This window comes from Ascaphus truei, chromosome 16, assembly GCF_040206685.1.
Source record: "Ascaphus truei isolate aAscTru1 chromosome 16, aAscTru1.hap1, whole genome shotgun sequence".
NCBI lineage: Eukaryota > Metazoa > Chordata > Amphibia > Anura > Ascaphidae > Ascaphus > Ascaphus truei.
In genome coordinates this window covers 18,681,712-18,704,833 of record NC_134498.1, presented here as the reverse complement: position 1 = coordinate 18,704,833, position 23,122 = coordinate 18,681,712, and the positions used below count along the sequence as shown (strand labels likewise).

The following is a 23,122-nucleotide window of genomic DNA, read 5'->3' as shown; positions in this document are numbered from 1 at the left end:
TAATTTCAGCCTCGGGGACCCCCTGCTTCCCGAGTTACAGGCCCTAGTATGCCATGTTTAAATTCATCTGAGTCACGGCCCACGTGACCACGACATTTAAACAATGCAGGGAGATGCTAGCCGCTAAGGCAATGAAGGGTTACGCCACAGTGTATCTGGTTTATTGGGGGTAGGTGAAGGCGGTAGTTGCCCCAGGGTGGGTGGTTTGGTCTACCAGGAAGGTTGCAGGAGGGGTTAACCCCTTTATATTATCTTAGCAGTAGTAACAGCTATGGTAATGAAGGGGTTAACCCTTCCCACTACCCACCTGAGAAGCCTAACCACCCACCCAGGGAAATTACCACCTTCACCCACCCCCTCTACCCCCAATAAACATTAAAATACAAATAGAAAAAACACCAATACACACATTGATTGCCAGTGTGGTTACCTCCTCAATTGGAGCAAAGGTAACCCCAATGGCAATGAATGGGCACCCTACTACCCACCCCCTCTACCCCCAACAATCCTACCCCCCCCCCCCAACACATACAGTACAGTAATTGGCAAAATCCCCATTATCCAGATCTGGATAATAGCACATTTTCCTATTAAAAATAAAACATTACCCAGCCAGCATAAAGTAAATTAAAATTGTACTTACCACTGCCAGGATAAAACAAGACAAAAAATAAATAAAACATTAAGAAAAATGCATGTTTTTAATGGACTTACACGGTACTGTGCGTGCTCTAATGGCATCATGGTGGAATTGTATGGACAAAACCAACGAAAGTGCAAAGATTGTGAAGGTACTGTATGGTGAAATTGTTTGCACATGCGAATTCGTGCTGTACACGTCTGTACAGATTATACAAGTTGAAGCATTTCATTGTTTGATGCATTCTAATATGTTCTAAAACTCAAGTAAAAGTCATGGCAGTATGAGGAATTTCTGTAACAGGCAATCCAATTTCTCTCGTCCTTGCAGACATCAAGATGTATATTTCCACTACTTGTTCATTTAATAAGACACTTTGTAAAGCCTCTCTCTCATCTATTAAAAACAAGACAATAATACTCAGCATTGAGCTTTCAGAGACAATATGCCCAGGTGGCCTTTAGGAAGCTTGATGACTGGAATAACTATTGGAGCGAGAGACATATTGCAGTATTTGCCTTAGTCTCAGGACGAGGTAAGCCATTCCACGACTGCCCAGCATTTAGAATGATTGCATTGCTCATCATCAGCCATATGCTCAGAACATTAACATTTAACAAGTGATGCCACATTATTTGTAAATAAGTTAAAAACTCTGAGAATTAATTCATTCAATGACTTTGCCTTCATCCCAGAAAACAATTGAGCACTTTCAAACTGAAAGGCAAGCTACAAGAGTCGGTCCTATGGAGTTTATGTAAATCATAGTTTAAGGATCTATTAGACGTTTGGTTACTTGGAAATCTCATCACTATTTTACACCAGTATTGAAGTAATCAGGCAGCAGTATATGTATTTCTTGGTGTCACACACTGCATAAACTGCAGCTATGAAGGACACACACAGTACATATTCTAGAAAACCTATTGCATAGTTCCAACACAGAAACATAATTTCTTAACCAAATATTAAGCACAAAAATAGGAGCGCATGGAGAGAAATAATAATAATTAACCAAATATTAACAGCATATTTTCATAAGAATATAATTGATCCAGTAACACATGCAAATGTAGCCAATGTCAAACTGTAGAACATATTGTGCTGTACTCAGCGCACCAGTGGGAGAATCAGCGGCATGTGAAGGGGCGGGAGTGTGCCACATGTATCCACAGGAGGGCGCCAGAGGGTGAAGTAACATTGGCAACAGCTGTATGTACATTCAGCTCAAAACACTTTGCCCAATTCTTCTTTTAATACACCTACATTAACTCTTTACATTATAAAGAGGCAGACATATTGACAACAAATGTAGTAGGAAATTATAGTATGTGAACACCATTTATACAACCTACAGTTTTCGGCACATACAGATGTAGCAAGACATGCTGTTCCCGGTGCCCGGGACAGTATCTGCGGTGATGGAGCTGCAGGGAGGTCCATGCATCTCAATGTCAGTATGGCACTAACAAGCTATTTCAACAGGACAGAGCTAAATTTAATTTGTTTAATGCATAATCTAAATTTTGTGCGAGCTTTAGACACTCCAAGATCATGCCTCTGGCCTCACAGAACAATGTACAACTATTCTGGATTTGAGAATTAAATCCAGTGTAAAAAGCCATTTTCAGAACCAATGAGCGTAGCAAATACAGTGCATACATTTACAATGGGTTTGTACAGTTTCATACTTGGGCAAGAGAGGATTTCTTTCAAAACCTTTTTCATTTTAATCTCTCGTTGTAGTAAACAATGCACAGGGATCAATTTCACACTTTAATGAGATTATGATGAGGTGATAGGAATTAACTCTGTAGACCAGGAATGGGCAACTCCAGTCCTCAAGGACCACCAACAGGTCAGGTTTTCGGGAATATCCCAGCTTCAGCACAGGTGGCTCAATCCGTGGCTCAGTCATAATGACCGAGCCACCTGTGCTGAAGCAGGTATATCCAGAAAACCTGACCTGTGGTTGGCTCTTGAGAACTGGATTTGCTCACCTCTGCCATAGACTATAGGTTATTTCTTCAGTCAGTTTCAGTGGACTGAATAAGTATTGGAGTTTTTTTTTTAACGCATACAATGTAAGTTTTCGGAACATTTTTTGCAAAAATGCTAAATTGAGGGGGGGAGACAAAAAAAACATGAACAATTGCACAAAGAAATTCTCACATCTCTAACCATTGTGCCACTTGCAAGTTAGAAATACAAGGATTTGTTCATTTAAATGTGTAAAGATCATCATTCATTGATGGCCATTCAATTGAATAAACCATTATTGGTTTCCTAATGTAAATTCCCAATCTCTATAGCGTTTCTCTGGGATCTCCACCCAAATTCCCAAAAGATACAAGGTTACCCAGACAGCTAACCATTCTGACTCGCTATCCTGCTGCACTTGCTATTACAGAGAAAGAGAGCCCTGCACTTGTAAGGAAAGGGGGGTATGACATAATGCAGAGGGGTCCCTCTCCCCTTATGGTGCTATGATGTCAGGCCATGGGGATTGGTTAAGGAAGGGGTACTGTAGACAAGGGGGAGGGAGCCTCGCTTCCTCTTTCTTCTAGAAATTACTGGAGCAAATTCCCACCTCCGACCATGTTTTTTGGCATAAGGGATGTCGACATTGGAAGAAAAGATCGGGATTTTGCTTAGTTTCGTCGCAGCTTGGGGAATGTGTTGGTGGAGTAATGGTACTCTGGGAGGGGGACTTGGTTAGTATTGGCTCCTGCTGAGAGGTCTGAGACCTCTGAAGTATTTTAGTTGGGGAAGGTGATACCATTCCAGGCTGTCACGGTCGGAATGGCAGTGATCTTCCAGGGGAAAGCGGTGCCATTCCAGACTAGGCACGGTTGGTGTGGTAGTGATCTTCTGATGGGGGCTCTGTGCATTCAGACTAAGGTACTGAATGGCTAGATGAGCATGAGCTCTGGTAGGTGTGAGTGAAGCAATCTGGCTGGGTCCCCAGTTGGGGATAAATATGAGATAGTTATCTGTGGTAATAAAGCTGTGGCCGGTAATTTCTCCTAAAAAGTTGTATGGTGTGTTTATTGGGAATGGGAGAGGGGTCCAGCTCGAGGCATGGGTAAATCAAGGAATCTATTTATAGATGTAATCCTGTGATATTCCACTTCTTGGTCATATTGGTCACCTGGTAAGATGCAAGTAAATTGTTCAAGTTACAGTTGAGAAAGAGATATAGGCTTTAATCGCCCATCCGAACAATGGCATAAAGTACCCAATGATCACACCTCATTGCAATTCAGATTACCGCTGAATGTTAGAGATGTTGGCTAATTATTTCTAGAGAGGGGCAACCTTCAAATTTGCAGATTCTTTGCAACTGCGAATCGAAAAAGAGACATTCGCCTACCTTCGTGTAGATGCAATATCTCCTTCCACCACTGCACATTCGATTGTGACCATTTATACTTTCAATACGTCCAGAAGTTCCAGACCCTGACATGTTTTTGTTGTCAAGAGAGAGACTTCGACTTCTTAATTTTAGTATATTCCCTTCAACAACATGTGGACAGACACCTGTACTCAAAAGAGTCCACCTGAAATACCTGAGATATATTCTAATAGAAGTAATTATCCTACTAGCATATATCCCAGGTGTGTCTCCCTCCATGTGTTTGAAGGTATGAGGGGATAGATAGAACTTGGGACTCCAGTAAAATAGGACTCTTTCTCCTCTCCAGCAAAACCCTCTAAGGGCTCCAGTAAAATAGGACTCTTTCTCCTCTCCAGCAAAACCCTCTAAGGGTAGGTCATTTTTTGGCAAAACTAATTTTTAAATATTAAAGAATCAAAACGCTATACATTTGCACAAAGGGAAACTGGCAGCGGTTTCATGAGGATTTGGACAATGTTGTTTACTGTCCAAGCTGCCTGTCTGTCTGCGAATTGAAATTTGTTTGAAAACCTGCAAATAATTTGCGGCTCTAATTTTCAAATGTCTAATTATTACTATAGCGATGAAAAAAGAACAATGTTCTGTAGATCGGTGCTACCGATTTATGGTCACAAAGTGTCAGTATATGAACTGCAGATGTAGTAAACTTGCTTGGAGAAAGGATTCTAATGGCATCATGAGATCTGAGGCATATTCACAGATAAATGCTCAGAAAAAGGGAGGGTATTATATAAATGGCCTGGTTGATATTAAAGATGATAGCTGTTTTCTGCAGCCCTCTCTGGTTCTCTTGCTAAATGCACCCCCTCCCTAGAGCTTAAAGAAGCAATGTCCAGCAAAGTACTCCCACTGAATGTCGCAGTAGTGTGGTAAGTACATGTTAGTGCTCACGAGATGCTGTCCCTTCCACCTGCGCACGCCTTATGTTGCGAAGCAGATGCAGGTAATCCAGTCAAAGAGAAAAAACAACGGAGCACAGCAGCAAAGGAGGGGCTACCATACTAGAGATATGTTAAAATGAATTTAATGAAAAAAATTACACCATGGCATACAGTACAAGTAGTGGATACTCTGTATTTAGTATTGTTGCCCCTCCTTTGCTGCTGTGCTCCGTTGTTTTTTTCATTGACTGGATTACTTGATTATTACTACAGTTTATATTTTGTTGCAAGTCTATCCAACATGTAATTAAAAGGTTAAAGGTTTTTTTGTCTCGTAACTTCATCAAATATTCAAAACGCCCGTTTCGTTCTTTTTGTTACTTTAGCTGCCAAACTAGTGAATACATCACACGGGAAGCGTTCAATAATTCCTTCTGTGGCACAATAATATCTGGCAAGTTTTTATAATAAGAAAACCCTGCTTTATTCAAAAGATTTGTTTTATAAACATGTGGGATCCCTTTACAGCATATATTCCCAAAAAACCCTAATACTTAATAGGAACTATTAATGGACTTTTTAAAAGATTTATTCTTTAATAGATTTTAATAATATTCGTTTTATTTTTTCATTCTGGCTCTTAATAATATTGTGATTTTGATTTACATAAGAGGTGTATATATATATATATATATATATATATATATATATATATATATATATATATATATATATATATATATATTACTTGCATCGTTTCTTTGTTATGTTATTATTGTGTTATTTACGGAGTGCATAAAAAAAACAATAAAAGTAAAACCAAGATAATGCAAATGTAACACTTCCCAATCCTCTAAACACTACAGGACTATTACATCCTCCATTTTCTCTTTTGCTTACAGAATGTATGTTTTCAGGAGATAAAAAGATGTACAAAATATATTGTAAACTTTTGATTGCCACACAAAAGAGAAAAACTTCAGAAGGCCTTGCCTGCCAGGCAGGATATTTAATTCTGTTCTTAGGCATGACTATGCTCTTTGACTTTGCAAAATGTCATTTAAAAGATGTTCTCAGGGGGCCTTCACAAAACACAAGGCTGTACACATTTACATAGAGGTGAGCATCTGTGCCAGCATGACAGACCAACCTCCCCTGCTCCCCCTTATTTCGCGTAAGATTTATGTCCAGGTTCAAAACACTTTCCTGCGGGGAAACTGGTAGCCCAGCGATGCCAAGGTGTTTTCAATAAAACACTTTGAACTACAAACGGAAGAAGGAGAATTGAAATGATTTCCTACATAGCTGGTCCCTTGTCATAAATCACCAATAACAAGGAAATGCAGGATAAAGTGCCATTTTATTAAATGTCTCTCGGCATTCACAACTTCATCATTCTAGTCAAGGGGAAGTTTCTTAAGGGGTAAAGGTAAAGGAGCAGGGAGAGGTGTGAGGTGGGATTAAATAGTGAATGCTAAACTGCATTATAGCTCAATTTTAGCATATGAAAAGAAAGCCACCTGCTAAAACAAGGCCACTTATCTCAACTGGATCACGCTGGTAGCAGATAATACTTTATCTAGCCTGTGTATTGAGAGCATGTACCACTAGTTAATAGAGCAATGTATATTCTGTATTATTGGTGTCACAATATCTTAACACTTCCCCAAGGATTCAGTAGACTGGTAATAGCTCCTTTGTATAATTCGATACAATAGAAATATAGCATAGTAAGAGTCACATTTGTATTCCAGAATCTCCATGCAAACTTGAAATAAGACATAAAACATGGCACATATTCAGTGCAGACATGAAACGAGAGAAGAGATTGTGGATAAAATTCTAAGAGATACGACCTCACATTAATAAAGTATGTTTGAGACACTCACAATTTGACATTGTTTTTTGGCTGCATTGTATTGTATTATGCAACCAAAATAGGATAACAAGGTTGTTAATGCAGCAAAACATGTACTTCGGTAATTTTGATGGTAAACATAGAAGCCTTGTACAACCTCTAAAATGTTCATGTAACAACAAAATGAATGGAAAGCTTTAAAAATAACACATCACAAAGTACTATTTGAATGTGAAAGAGAAAATGCAAAGATATTTTGTTACAACTATATAATAAAAATGACCCTTAAAAAGAGAAAAAAAAATTCCACATGCATTTAAATTTTTCTTCAGTATAAGGTGTTAAAGAAAAAAAGTAAAAAAAAAAAGTAAATTGCGTGGTTTCCACTTCAAAGTGGATTAAACGGTTTGGAAATACTGCGTTGGCGCGACCTTCGCTCGAAAGAACCCATTTAGAGATAATGGAATCCTTGAAAGTCACCACCACCTGTAGTCTGCTTGAAAACATAAGTTGTTTTTTTTTTTGACAACGGTATTGATAAGCCACAGACACATGAAAAACAAACATGCTGCATTTTATCTGCTTTTGGAAGAGGCAGGAGAGATTTACGTCCTTTCTGTTCATAATTTGATTTTATAGTAATCTGTGAAAGCCTGCAACATGCAGGATTTAATCAAAAGCCATCAAAAAAATCAACAGCTCTTTATTCTGCTTGGAAAATGTCCAGCTGCAATGTTGTGTTTTGACCACAGGTACGATCCATACTAAACAATTTATATTACAAGTACTGTATATAAGCACAAAGAGGATAAACCATAAATTCTATTGACTGGCTGCTATCCCAAGTCTGTACGCTATAAAGCTAAGTTGCAAACATAGTTCTCAATTTCAGTTACCAAATAAAATATTTTTTTAATTGGAATATTATGCTTTGTTACTTCATTTGCATACATGAAACTAGGTTAAATAATGGATCTTATCAGTAAATATAAATGGCAATGCGATTAGTGGTATACACAAAACAGCAATGGACTAAAATACTGCATTCATGCAGAATAACATAGGATAAAAATAGCAATCACAAGAATTCCCATTGAAACAATGTAATGTAAACAGGTTCTTCCTTTTATATAAAGGGACAATGGGCCTTATTCAGAGAGGGTTGATGAAAAAAATCGCCAGGAAATTTAAAATGCCGTTTGTTTGGGTGTTGCTATCACGGTATTCAGAAAGCCTCGATTACCTGTGATAGCAAAATTCCCAAAAAGGGACAAGTTGCTGCTAGCAACAGCATCGAGCCTCTGAAAAGCCTAAACCGGCGATTCATTTCTGCAGCAGAGAGAGCTGCTCTGAGAGAGCCGCCTCTCACAGCGGAAATGTCACCCAAAAATTATTTATTTAAATATACATTTCTTTAATAGTGTAGAGGTGCAGGGGGTCTCCGGAGCTGAACCACGTTGGTTTTATGTCCGGGATGCCCTGCTTCCCGAGATACAGGCCTCTTTATGGGGTGCCGGTATCTCCTATGCAAGGAAATGTCCCGGTCACGTGACGCGGGATATTTCAATGCCGAGGGATACCGGCACCCCATAAAGGTGCCTGTATCTCAGGAAGCAGGGGGTCCCTGGACATAAAACCAACGTGGTTCAGCTCCGGAAACCCCCTGCACATCTACACTATTAAAGAAATGTTCCGCCCAAACCCATACAGTACAGTAATGGGCAAAATAACTATTATCCAGGTATGGATAATAGATTATTTGCCAATTATTAATCACTGCATTAGCATAGAAAAATAAAGTAAATAAATACAGTTATACTTACCACAACAGCAGGTCCCTCTGTCCTCCGTAGCAAGAAAGCATATATACATAATAAAGACATTCTAATGGTCCCTAACCCCTTAATCACCTTAGCGGTTACTAACCTCTATAGTCATTAAGGGGTTAACCCACCCTGACCCGATACCAACCCGGGAGGCCTAAGCACCCACCCTGACTGACTATACCCACCCTATACCCATTGAGTAGTATAGTGGTACATCATACCCATATAATAATAATATGGTCATGATAAGCCTCTATAGCACTCAATGGGCACCCTAATTACAATACATTAATACACAAGACATAATAATAAAACCTAACTAAACTCCAAAAAACACACTTCACTAAATAAAAACAGTAGCCAGCTAATCCAATCAATAGAAGCAATTACAACATCAACAATGAATTAATTAAAACATTACCCAATCAAACCAATTAATTCCTAAACCAACTAAAAATGAATAGTAACACTAACCAATCCAAACAATGAATTACTCCAACATTAATGAATGTAACCATTAAAAGACAAAGAAATAAATTAAAACAATCTCTGAAGTAACCATAAAACATATTAGCTAACATAATATAACATTAAGTACAAGCGAACACCAATCGCAAACCTTTTATTACATTAAGCATGAACAAACAAACAATCACATCCACATAATAAACTGCAATGAAAAAAAGCAACAGCAATAACAAGCGAGAAATGCCCCCCAATTATTGTTATAATAATGTATTAATCTGTACCCTAAAGTGGTACAGATTAATATATTATCAGTCAATGTGCCTCCCCCAAAAAATAAAAAAACACATCCAAAGATTAAACCTGTAAAAATAGACATTTACAAACATTGAATATATTACTTACCATTAGAAGCGGTGGCCCTCCGACTCCCAGGGTAACAGGAAGCTCACGTACCTTGAAGGCCTCCAACAGCATCCGATGCCATCCGCCATGAAGATCCGGCTCAGGTACCCCAATCTTCTTTTGTCTTTCTTTAATCACCTTCTTCTATCTTCATCTGTAACCATTTCTTGTTCTTCTTTATCTTCTTTCTTCATCTGACAATCCAAAATACCCCATGTTAAATCCCTGCCGATGCTGTCTCGTCGGCTTCTTGGGCTCAAATGAGGCGTCACGGCCTTAAATAGGGCTTGTGACGTCACATTTAGCCTCAAAATGGTTAACAGCCACCTGATTGGCTGTTAAAACCATGTTCTGACTTAAAACAATTTTTTTTGCTGTGACGTCACTTAAAGGGAATGATGCCAGCCAATCAGAATGGCTGTGCTTAATTTCCCTTTAACATGACGTCACTAAATCCAAGATGGCCGCTGTGTCACAAGGTAGTTCAGCCAATCAGAGTGTGGAATTGGTTTCCACGATCTGATTGGCTGAAATACCATGTGACGCCGGCTTTGTGACGTCATCTTAAAGGCAAATGAAGCACAGCCATTCTGATTGGCTTGCATCATTCCCTTTAAGTGACGTCACGGCAAAAAAAAAATTTTCAGTCGGAACATGGTTTTAACAGCCAATCAGGTGGCTGTTAACCATTTTGAGGCTAAATGTGACGTCACAAGCCCTATTTAAGGCCGTGACGCCTCATTTGAGCCCAAGAAGCCGACGAGACAGCATCGGCTGGGATTTAATATGGGGTATTTTGGATTGACAGATGAAGAAAGAAGATAAAGAAGAACAAGAAATGGTTACAGATGTAGATAGAAGAAGGTGATTAAAGAAAGAAAAAAGAAGATTGGGGTACCTGAGCCGGATCTTCATGGCGGATGGCATCGGATGCTGTTGGAGGCCTTTAAGGTACGTGAGCTTCCTGTTACCCCGGGAGTCGGAGGGCCACCACTTCTAATGGTAAGTATTATATTCAATGTTTGTAAATATCTCTTTTTACAGGTTTAATCTTTGGATGTGTTTTTTTATTTTTGGGGGGAGGCACATTGACTGATAATATATTAATCTGTACCTCTTTAGGGTACAGATTAATACATTATTATGACAATATTAGGGGGGCATTTCTCGCTTGCTATTGCTGTTGCTTTTTTTCATTGCATTTTATTATGTGGATGTGATTGTTTGTTTGTTCATGCTTAATGTAATAAAAGGTTTGCGATTGGTGTTCGCTTGTATTTAATGTTATATTATGTTAGCTAATGTTTTTTATGGTTACCTCAGAGATTGTTTTAATTTATTTCTTTGTCTTTTATTGGTTACATTCATGAATGTTGGAGTAATTCATTGTTTGGATTGGTTAGTGTTACTATTCATTTTGAGTTGGTTTAGGAATTAATTGGTTTGATTGGGTAATGTTTTAATTAATTCATTGTTGATGTTGTAATTGCTTTTATTGATTGGATTAGCTGGCTACTGTTTTTATTTAGTGAAGTGTGTTTTTTTGGAGTTTAGTTAGGTTTTATTATTGTGTGTCTTGTGTATTAATGTGTTGTAATTAGGGTGCCCATTGAGTGCTATAGAGGCTTATCATGCCCATATTATTATTATATGGGTATGATGTATCACTATACTACTCAATGAGTACAGGGTGGGTATAGTCAGTCAGGGTTGGGTGCTTAGGCCTCACGGATGGGTGAAGGGGGTATTAGCCCTAAGGATGGATGTTTAGACCTTGCGGGTGGCTAGCGGTTGGGTTAACCCCTTTATTACCTTAGCGGTATTAACCGCTAAGGTAATGAAGGGGTTTACTCCCCCCGCAACCTATCCCCAATGCCTAAACAGCCACTAAGGGCCAAAATCCCCCTTCACCCACCCTCGCTAGCCACAGTATTGTATTGTATTGTATGTTTCTTACAGTAAGCCTGGCACGGGTGTTTAACCCCTTCATTGCCTTAGCGGTTAGCCGCTAAGATAATGAAGTTGCTGTTCTTGCATGTTTCCTGCCTCGGATGCATGCTAGGGAGGTCAGGAGCTGCTATTAATGGCTATCAGCTCTGAAGACCCGCGGCATCAATGCGAGGCAGGAAAGGGGCCTGATTTTTTCTAAGTCCCGACACATCGCAGCTCATCGAGGCCATATCCCCACCAATTTACCAAAAAGTTTGTGGTGTATTGGATTTGGGGAGAAGAACGCCTTTTAGGGCTGTGATAGGCCGCGACAGCCGACTCGCGGGCATCTGAATCGCGCGAGTTTATCAACCCTCCGAAAATGGTCGATAAGCGGCTGATCGCTGCTCAGTTGGCAATTTTCTGTGGGTGATAAAATTTTGCGTCGATACAGGCCGTTATCGAGCACATATCGAGGCTTTCTGAATACGAGTAGCCATTTTGGTCGATAAGTGCTCAATAAGGGCCTTATCGAGGCTTTCTGAATAAGGCCCAATGTGTTTACACACTAGTAAACTGCTCCTTGGTAATAAGCATGGATGTAGTGCTGTTGCCGGGTTTCTGGTTACAGAATCTCCCCAAATTCCACTTATTGAGATGCACGTATTGCGCCAAAAAGATGGCCAGGCGTAAAACTGGTGAGCAAATTTCTTGCAATAAGCGGTTAATAATTCTCAGACTATTTCTCACAGTTACAATGGAAAGTGCAGTAATTTGATTCTACGGTGACTACATCTCACTGGGTATAAAGGTCCACTCCATGCCTTAAAAAAATAGTGGAAAAGGTTAATACAATTCTGAATCAGCTCATAATCACGGGACAGTTTGATCTATACCAGAGTGGGATCTGTAACACAGTGGATCAAAGGAAAGAAAGTAACTGGGATTTTTGCATATTTGCTGCTTGGAGTAGAAAGATCTGAGCATAACGTCTTCCATGGTCAGTTATTCTAATTTTGTCGGTGTAGTAGTAGTGAAACACTAACAATGGCGGTGAGGGCATTACTATTATTTAACATAGTACACTTACTGTTGTATTACATAAAACACCTTAATATAGAACCACAGGGAAGCTCGTACAATTCATGAACTGTAACAAGAACTCACGTCACATAAAGGTGCCAAAAATAAGCATATTTAAGAGTTGTCGTGCAATGTTAAGCCTTTGGGTTATTTTATTGTTTAGGTACGATGAGGCAAATTTGTCAACTTAGGTTTGAAAATAGATTTCTGTGATTCAAAGTCCATTACTGTATGTCTGTTAGAATCCATTTTGGATTTGTAAATGGGGTTTATGTGATACAGTATCCATGCTGTTTCCCCAGACTATTTTGTAATGTTAGTTTCACAATGTAAGATATACTGTAAGTTATTGTGTTTGAAGAAAATGAAACACTTTTTAGTTTTTCTAAACATTTGAGCAGGAATACATCCAAGGTCCAGATTAGAATACTGTATGGGCTATGCGCCAGATTTCGAGGTAGCCGATGAAGTACACTGGTTTCCTAGTATTATATGTGTTATTATTGTTTAATTTCTAACAAGCTATGCAAAGATTAAATTGATATAAATGCATCAGAACAAACAAACGAGATCCATCCGACACATTGATGTGGTATACCAGGAGTGGCCAACTCCAGTCCTCAAGGGCCACCAACTGGTCAGGTTGTATGGATATCCCTGCTTCAGCACAGGTGACTCAATCAGTGGCTCAGTCATTGGCTTAGCCACTTGTGCTGAAGCAGGGATATTCTTAAAACCTGACCTTTTGGTGGCTCTTGAGTAGTGGAGTTGAGAACCACTGTACTTTAACATTCTCCATCCATAGTATGTTTAAATTTGACTGTACTGTAGATGAAAGTTATTGTTATTTTGCCTTACAATGCATAAATGAAGTGCCAAGAGATCTGTTTTCGGATATTTCATTTGATATTGGATAATTTATTGGACAATTATTTTTAATGGTAAGACAGCCCAGTAACGAGCGATATTTTACTTCCAGCAAAGAAGTTTACATTGTTCAACTGTGAGATGCGATGTCATGTTGCCGGCTAACATGGTAATATTACAATGAACTACTGTATGGCAATATCTCAAGGATAAAGGTGTTAAAAACAGTATGTGTATTTATCAAGATAAACCATAACCAGCAGAGCAACAAAAAAAAATAAGTGTGCTTTTAAAAAGTATGCTCTTTCTATAACCTCTATGGATCTCTTTACTATTCAAAAGAGCAAGAAAGTACAACTGTACCCTACATTTCAGCTAACCTAATTTTTACAGCACTGTTATGATATTATCAGTACATCAAAAAGGCTGGCACGCTGGCGGACATCACAAAGGCTGGCATGCTGGTGGACATCACAAAGGCTGGCACGCTGGTGGACATCACAAAGGCTGGCACGCTGGTGGACATCACAAAGGCTGGCATGCTGGCGGACATCACAAAGGCTGGCATGCTGGTAGACATCACAAAGGCTGGCACGCTGGTGGACATCACAATGGCTGGCATGCTGGTGGACATCACAAAGGCTGGCATGCTGGTGGACATCACAAAGGCTGGCATGCTGGTGGACATCACAAGCGCTGGCATGCTGGTGGACATTACATGCGCCGTTACGGTGGTGGACATCAAGTCCCTTTTGCTGGTTTGTATGCGAGATCACATACACAGCTCATCACCAGTAGCAGTTAAGGCTACTCTTTGTTGGGCATCATAGGTGGTTCCAGTCACGACCACGTGATCGCATATCTAGTGCTGCAAACTATTTAGCTATAGATAAATAATAATCTTTCCTCTGTGATATCATCTGTAAGCGACATGTGTAGCGGTACAACCAGGCAGACAGATTCGGGGAAATTAAAGCCCGTCACTTTAAACAATACAGTTTAAGGAAACACACAAATAAATAAACATCCTATCACTGTGTAAGGGCTAAGGCCGCGCTTATATTTCACTGGGTGGCGGTGTCGCGGGCTTCCGGGCATTTGATTGGTTCAAGGGCCGTCACATGAGGTGACAGCCCTTGAAAAATCAAATTTTGCCGGCTGCCAGTTTTCGCGACGGCGACGTCGCTCCGTTGCATTGTCGCCATCGTGCTTACTATAAGCGCACTCGGCGGCAATGCGTTTGTTTTCGTGCGACGTCGCATCGCCGGCAGTATAAGCGTGGCCTAACTCACTCTCCCAGTCCCTATCTGCAGGGCTAGGAGGATCGGCCTGTTTCCAACCTATGACCCCAAAGTCCAAAGAGGTACCTGTAAGCTGGGGGCTCTTTTTGTCAGTTTCTGGGTGGGGATCCTTTGAGGGCCCACCCTCTGGCGGGTTCCAGGGTCTGCTGTGCCCTGTAATAGAGGCTGGTTCCTGGTGTCTTGATGTCAGCACAGCCCTGGGCTCAAGAGAATCTGTGAGTCTCTTGCTGGCAACACAATCCTTATGTGTTCAAGAGATCCCCTGCAGTTAAAGCAGGAGGCTTTTCTACAGTACCTGTCTGATTAGCCAGGTGGAGACTGGTTATTTGTCTCTAGCTGCAATTAACCAGCTCCCTGATGTATCCCTTTGACCAACAGAGGCTTTCTATTGAAGCCCTTTAAGACAGGGGTTAAGGTCCTGTTACACTATCTAGGTTATATTATGTTAATATTATTTTACCACATTCTCTTTTCTTTCTTTACTGCTTTCCTTTTTGTACTATTCTCTATATACAGTTGGGAACATGTTTTTAGGCACGTGATTTTAAGATTTAGCCGGCCAGTTGTCATTCTATTACAGTAGCTCAAATGGTGGTTATCATGTTGACTATACTGTAGTCTGACTGGACATATGTATAATTAAGGCTTATTTTACAATATTGTTTCTACTGTATGTGATATTTTTGTAATAAAAGGATATACAAGGGGAAAAAACAAAAAGTGTCCCATCTTCTGGAAGTCTCCAACTCTGAAGCTGTGGTCATTTTTTCTCTTTCTGCTTCTGAAGGAGGTTAATGTGACCATCAGCAATAACTGTACCTTGCTTGTGAATTAAGACATTATTGTACAAACTTAGGAATGTGTAGAATGTATTTTTTTCCATAAAAGTCTTTTTGGACATTAAAAAAAAAAATGTCTCCCCAAATGTATTGGCAAAAATGTACTTCAAGAAAAGCTGGAAAATGTGTCCCTTATTAATAGTTTCTGGATTGTAAGAGCATTTCGAATGTATTTATTTCGTGTGGAGACATTTTGGAGGAAAGGGTTATCCCTCATTGAGGTGCATGGAGGTTTTGTGAACGTTGGTAGTTTTGGGAATTTCACACTTTCATGAATGACGCATACTCGTCGTATTAGGGAATATGTACACATGTGTTGTTATTCTCTTCATGTGCCCAAATGTCAAAATATATGTTACTAGGAAGCAGAGATGAAACAATATTACATTCTTTGAGAACTGGTGGTCTTCAGGAGGAACTATTGAAGGTCTCATGATCGAGGATATTTCTCATTTCAGCGATGGCATAAATGATCATAAAACAAAAAGTATAGGAGGTTCCTGCTTTCCATAACCCCAAGGCTGTAGAAAAGGATTACAGCGGCATGAATATATAGTATCATGGAACCATTCTTGCCATGCAGGTCTGTACAGGGACAGCTACAAAAGGTCATTTAAAAAATGTTGGACTGCTACAAATCTGTCTCCAAGATGAAAGGGTTAAACAATCTCTTCCTTATTAGGGAACATGCAGAACCCTTTAAAACAAACTATTATATTAAGACTGAACCATAATATCCCATCGGCTAATGATGTAAGACATTCATCTTGGTTCATTTGACCTGGATCATCGTGCCCTGCAGCCCAGTTTCAGAAGGGACAGAATTAGCTCAATGTAATCTTATTTTGTGTGATCATAACCGCCACAAATGTAATAGATTTGTTCACGTCGCTCCTAAACTCAATAACTCAAAAAACTTATAGTGTGTATGTACGCGCGTGTGTGTGTGTGTGTATATGTATGTACAGTATGTATGTATGTATGTGTCTTTATGTATGTGTCTTTATATGTGGATGTATGTGGGTGTGTGTATGCATGTATGTGTGTGTATGTGTGTGTTTGTGAATTTAAGTGTGTGTCTTTGTGTGTGTATGTCGTTGTGTGTGTGTGTGAGTGTGTATGTGCATCGAAATAGTATGCAAAGCATTTGGCCTTCTTCTATTTCTGTTGGGATTTTTAAATAATAGATGTCATTTTCCTATAAGGGCTCACAGCGTTAAGGCATAATGAGACAAAATGATGGAACAAACCCTGAATAAAAGGAAACTGCATCTATTATTAAGAGCCTAGTTTTGTCATCTTCCCTGAAAACCTAATAGAAGTATTGGGCTAACTTTCCTGAGCAAAAAAATAAACGAAGCAAAACTATGGCAGGAAATCCAAACCAAGGATCGTCACTGTACAATACAGCATGTGATTAACACGGCGCCCAGGTTATTTTGTCCACAACCAGGGAGATACAGTACTTGCTTTAATAACCCTCTATGTCAGTAGGGGTCAACTCCAGTCCTCAAGACTCCCCAACAGAACAGGTTTAAGGCGATTCCAGCTTCAGCACAGGTGGCTCAATCAGTGGCTCAGACACAGTTTACCAGCCCTGCTCTATGTACTATCATAACCCTGATTTACATTGTGAATATCTAATTAAAATATGTGGTTGTCTAACTAATGTGTAGGAATAAATTAGAAATGTAGATCTGTTAGTATCATACAGCAGCGGCAGCTCTTATTCGAGCAAATGCCGCTGGCTGTATGAGGCTGGGAAGCGGGTAGCCGCGGCGCGTGGCGGCGCACTGTGACGTCACAGTCACATGCGCGCCCGGCTTCCCCGTCTTCCCCGGCTTCCCCAGGCTTCCCCGACACCCCTGGAGTTCAAATCTAGGTAAGCGGGGGTGCGGGGAAGCAGAGGGGCAGAGTAGAAGCCGGGTTCGGGGTGTCTTTGGGGGGGTAATTGCGCGCGATGTGGAGGGGGGGTGCGTGGGGGAAACGCGGCGGCGCGCGTTTGTGACTGGCGGCAGCTGGGGTAGATCCCGGCATGCCGCCGGCATTTACTTCAATAAAGTATGTCGCTACTGTATGTAGTAAAAGGGAATAAATATAGCAAAAATGTTGAGACATATCACTATATGCATGTAGTATAAGATGCAGGAAATGAATGCTTTTCTATGCAGTGTTACATTTAGTCTGGAACGAATGACCTATTCATTAAAACATTGGAAGACCTGTAGACTTTTTATTATATTTGTTTAATCCAGTTTTGATGGCCTACTGTGAGGATAAACACAGGGCATAATGTACATTGTAATAAAAAGCATGACATAAAGCAATAAAACAATAGGGCCATAGAAAATAAATCCCAGATAAAACCACGCAAAATCAACTTTGAAAAATGTATTTCCCAGGGAGCCGGTGCCCAAAATGCCGCACTGTAACCGGAGCGGTGGGCGTGGCCATATTCCCACAAGTATTTGAATTTTTTGTAAGTATAAGGTGTTAAAGAAAAAAAGCTTTAAAAAAAAGTAAATTGCATGGTTCCCACTTCAAAGTGGATTAAACGGTTTGGGAATTCTGCGTTGGCGCGACCTTCGTTCGAAGGAACCCTTTTAGAGATAACGGTTCCTTGAAAGACCCCACCACCTGTAGTCTGCTCAGTAAACATTCACATTCTGGATATGTGGTATAAATATATACACATGCATGTAAATGGATCATATCCAGTTTTTGCTTGTAAACGGTAGAAGGCCTGCCTCATTGATCTTTCAGCTACTGAGTTTGCCAGCCTCTCTTCTCCATATTGCTCAAACAAATATTCTAATTTCATCTCCCCATCTTGGCCTTTGGTAATTGGAATGCAGTAGATTACCATCTTCGACTAAATTATTTATTTATCTATTTATTTATAAAAGTTTAACCTGGAAGTAATACATTGAGAGTTACCTCTCATCTTCAAGTATGTCCTGGATGGTAATTTCTGTTTGCTCTATGGCTGGCCTGCTGCCATTTTAATTTCTTCACCCTTGGTATGTCACAGACTTGTTTGTTTTCCAACCTATTCATTCTTTTTAATGGTCTCTTCAGGGATTGTGCCCAGCATACCTACATATTCATTATATTTAATTTACTTTCATATAGGTAGAGTTGACATATTTGTTGAACCTTTCTTTGGACTTGCCAAGAATCACATTCTGTAGATGCCCACCATCTAACTTGCTTTGGTGACTTCTCTGATTGGTGTTGGAAGTCACCTAGACTTCTGGCAAAAATAATGATGCAAATCATGTGACTCAAGTATTCACCCTTTATTTTGATTCCTTTTTACACACAATTCAATGTCGAACAATTCTTCTAGTGTTGTTGTGAAAAGCTTTGGGGACAAGGTGTCACTGTCTATTACCCTTGCCACAGCACAACTTGGTTGTACCATCATGTAATATAATGGTTGATATACATTAATACTGTATAACACATGGAAACTGCTGAGTTGTAGACTGCTTTGTTGTAATCTATGAATCCTAAAGCAAGTGGTAGATCCTACTTATTATGTTGGGAAATCACTTCTTGCACAACTTGGATCTGGTTTATTGTATTGTATTCTTGCTCGGACTATACTTGCGGACAGATTTCAGCCAGGAAGGATACAGCCGTGCTGCTGCAGCACACCTCTGGTGCCATGCGGTATTTGTCCACCTCCCCATCCCGCCCCCCCACGCCCCCAGTCTCACATTTCCCTGCTCGGTGGAGAGAGAGAGGTGGGGGGGGGGAGGGGGGGCTGAGCAGATGAGTGGGTGGTCATGGGGGGTCACTGGGTTAAAAGGGTCTACAAAAAATAATATATACATTTTAATAAAAGCCCCCCATTAAAAGCTGTTCGGAACATTCATTACAAAGGCCCTGACACGCTTAAATAATAACAGCCCATTATTTACCAGTTGGGTAACTATGGATTATTTTAAACACTGTGGGATATATGCTGGTGGGACGGTGAATAAAAGTGATAATTTACTGTTTGAAAAGTTTAACGCAAGGGGTTCTGGTTGTCACCTATAATCTTCCTTTACAGAGGTGGTTGGAAGCGCCATGGGAGGTTGCAACGAATCACGTTTGTTTAGCACAGTAAATTTGCTGATTAATTATAGCGGTTAAATATTTCCTGTTTATTTCAGTTGGAGTTTCTCATTGGCCAGGCGGTGATTCTTTCTCTTCTTGATTTGTTTGTATTTCCATCGCAGGCGCAATACACGCGGCAAAGTTGCTTTATCTGGCAGCCTACATAAACACGCTCACCACTCCATCCAAAAAAAGGGTGATAGTGAAGCTTACTCGTGCACACACTGGTGTGGCTAGCAATCATACTGTAGCTTCGCAAACATGTGCACACACACACAGCTACTATTCACGAGCGATTCCAGTGGTTTCTTACCATTAGCGATGTCGTTATTTGAGTAAGTAGTTCAGCTCCAGGCAGAGGCGCTGAGCTGGTAAGAAGGCTGGTTGGGCCTGCAGCTGGCCAGCCTGCTAGGGAATAGACAAGGCCATGGGAGAGGACAAGCCCATGGGCGTGGTCAGGGCCAGGAGAGCGGACAAGGTAAATACACCTCCGCTGGTGCGGACGCTTGGCAGTCGCCAAGCGACGAGGGCAGCCACAGCCAGGGATGGCGGCTGCCTGTTAGGCATGCAGGCAGTGGGGACATGCTGCAAGGGGTGCGATGATAGGCTCAGTCAGCATAAGAAGCTGCAAGTTGGGCGGCAGCCTCCAGCAATGGTAGCAATAGGCAGGGTGACGCTGAAACATTTGAGCCGGCCGCCGGCGGTGGTCGCAGGCGGCTTGATGGCTTTAAAGCTGCCTGTGACTGTTGCAGGCAGCATGGTGGCAAGATGGCTGCCTGCAGTGGTTGCAGGCGGCATGTTGGAGAGACAGCCACATGTGGCGATTGCAGGCAGCGTTGCGCAGCGGCCCCAGGTGCTGGTGGCAGGACGGCACAGCAAGCTTTGCGGTGCTCAAGGCAGCTAGGAAGGCCACCCACATGTTTTTACAAGGAAGAACCAGCGGTAGTGGAGCATGATACACGGTCCGTAATGCAGCCAGGGACATGGTCCACACAAGCGTAGAGGAGGGTGGCGAGGGGTAAGAGACAGTCATTGGCTAGAAGGGGGTTGCTGAGTACAAACATGGCACCCCCAAAAGCTGACGGGCCCCCATATGTCTGACTCTTTTGCCTCTCTTTTTTCTGGGTCAGGGGTCAATACCCAGAGGGAGGGGTAATTGGCTGCGGGCAGGATCCCTGGGGACACTCTGGCTTAGGGATCAAGAGGATCAGGCATAGCAGGGGCATTGCAGCAGATGTTCCCAGCAAGTTTAAGGGTCTTCGGCGGACCCAAACAGGTCCAGGAGGTGGTGTCACCTAGTGGAAGGAGGATCAGGGATGGCAGCAACGTTGAGGGGGATGCTGCAGGTCCTGGAGCCTCAGGCGGGGGCCCCTGTGCTGGCCTTCCGGTGATGGGGGTTAGTACAGGATGTGCATGTGCAATTTCGGGGCGGAAGTTGCATGGGGAACCAGGGGCGCCCAGTACATGACTGCCCGCGTGTCTTCAGTGGAAGCCAGGCAAGCCACCAGGGACGGAGCAGGTCAGTTATTGGTTGCTACACCAGCGGCACACTTCCCGGCCATACCAGCAATCAAATTCGAAAGCGCTGTGATGTCCACGTCAGCCACAGTGACGGTTGCGGTTAGATTGGTGGACGGGCATTCAAGGACACGTACATGTGCAATGCCAGCCTGTTAGGCATGCATCTATTGATCGAGGAAAAATAAATATTTGGGCTGGTGAATATGTGGAGCTACTACCGTTGCTTCCAAGCAATAAGGAAGCTCTAGCAAGGTCGTTTAAAAAAGGGGCGCCAGAAAAGAAGATGTGGAGAGACACCTTTTTCCAAGTGATTTTACTAATTGGGCGCAGGCCTTTACGATTCTGGCTGTGATGATTGGGGAGTGGGCTCCCCACTTATGTTCGTCACTTTTTAAATACCAGGACATGATTGGGTTTGCGTACCGGAGGCACATTGGTAACGTTGCTAGGGAGAAAGTGAGTAAGGAAATAGAGTTAGGTAGGATGGCGGGCCCGTTTTTGTCCCCCCCTTTACCTGGCTTGAGGATTTCACCATTGGGGTTGGTTCCCAAGGAAGAGGCAGGGGCATTTAGCCTGATTCAGCACCAGACCTACCCAGAGGGGTCATCGGTGAATGACGGTATCGATCGGGACGTGTGTTCGTTTAGTTATGCGGATTTCGACCAAGCAGTGGCGCTAGTAGGAAGAATCGGAAAAGGGGTGTTGCTGGCAAACGCTGACATTAAATCTGCACTCCGGCTCCTGCCAGTGCACCTGAAGTGTTTCCACCTGTTAGGTTGCATGCTTGAGGGGCAATACTTAGTCAATTGATGCATGCCAATGGTCGGCACGCTCCTGTTTTTATTTCGAAACCTTTAGCACGTTTCTTGAGTGGGTAGTGCGTAAGAGGTTGCAGGTGGCAGGGATCATGCACTACTTGGACGACTTCTTGTTCGTGGGTCCTGGGGGAATAGATGTGTGCTAGGTGGCTGTTTAAATTTTCCACCATGGCACACCTGTTTGAGGTCCCATTGGCTGGTGAGAAGATAGTGCATACAACGTAGGTTCTTAGGTTTCTGGGGATTGAGATTGACTCAGTGAGGATGGACTACAGGCTCCCTCTCGAAAAGCTTGTCACGTTTAAAAAGCTGTTGTAGGAGTTCATGGCCCTAAAAAAGACCTCACAACATCATTTTTAATCGCTGATTGGCCATCTGGTATTTGCGGCTCGGATTATGCCGTGGGGAGGGTGTTTTCAAGGCGGCTGGCAGCAGCCACAGTGGAAACAAGATGCCCTAACCATTTTATTTGGGTCACCGCCGATATCCGCAATGATCTGGCGGTCTGGCTAGAATTCTTAGAGAATTATAACGGGTGGCAATTGTTAGGGGGGCATCCATCTAGGAATGTGGAATTGCAGCTGTTCACAGATGCAGCAGGGTCAGTGGGTTTCGGGGCATATTTCAATGAGGCATGGTGCACGGTGCGATGGCCGGCCCACTGGTAGGAGACTCATCTCGTTAGGAACCTGACATTCTTAGAGCTATTCCCTTTACTGGTCGCGGTGCGATTGTGGGGGCACTTGTTCACAAACAGGGAGGTTATCTTCTTGTCCAATAACATGGGGTGGTGGAAGCAGTAAATAATTTTGGTTCACGTTCCCCCCTGTTTTAGGGTTGCTGCACAGCTTTGTGCTTTCTTGTCTGCACTTGAACATAGAGTTCAAGGCGCAACATGCTCCAGGGTTTGCATATAACATTTACGATTCTTTATCCTGGTTACAGATGGCGGAGTTTCGGAAATGTGTACCAGAGGCAGACGAAGTGGGAGTAGACTTGTGGGAATTTGGGACGGTCCAGTGATGGACTTAGTAGGAGCTTCTGTGGCTTCGGGTATGTGGGGCTCTTATTCGGTGGTGTGGCACGATTACAAGGGTTAGTTGGAGAACTGGGGTTGGATGTAGCAGAGGTAGGGACCCTTATGACATACGTTCTAACCTTGAA

General features: G+C 41.9%; 1 long non-coding RNA gene across 1 annotated transcript in view; it reads left to right on the top strand.

Annotated features, from left to right (window-relative positions):
• LOC142467303 (uncharacterized) overlaps window positions 1-23,122 on the top strand; it is a 59,294-nt gene that overhangs the window by 22,535 nt on the left and 13,637 nt on the right. The window contains exon 2 of the long non-coding RNA XR_012788357.1: window positions 971-1,175. This is a non-coding gene — a long non-coding RNA (uncharacterized LOC142467303). The remainder of the gene's footprint in view (window positions 1-970; window positions 1,176-23,122) is intronic.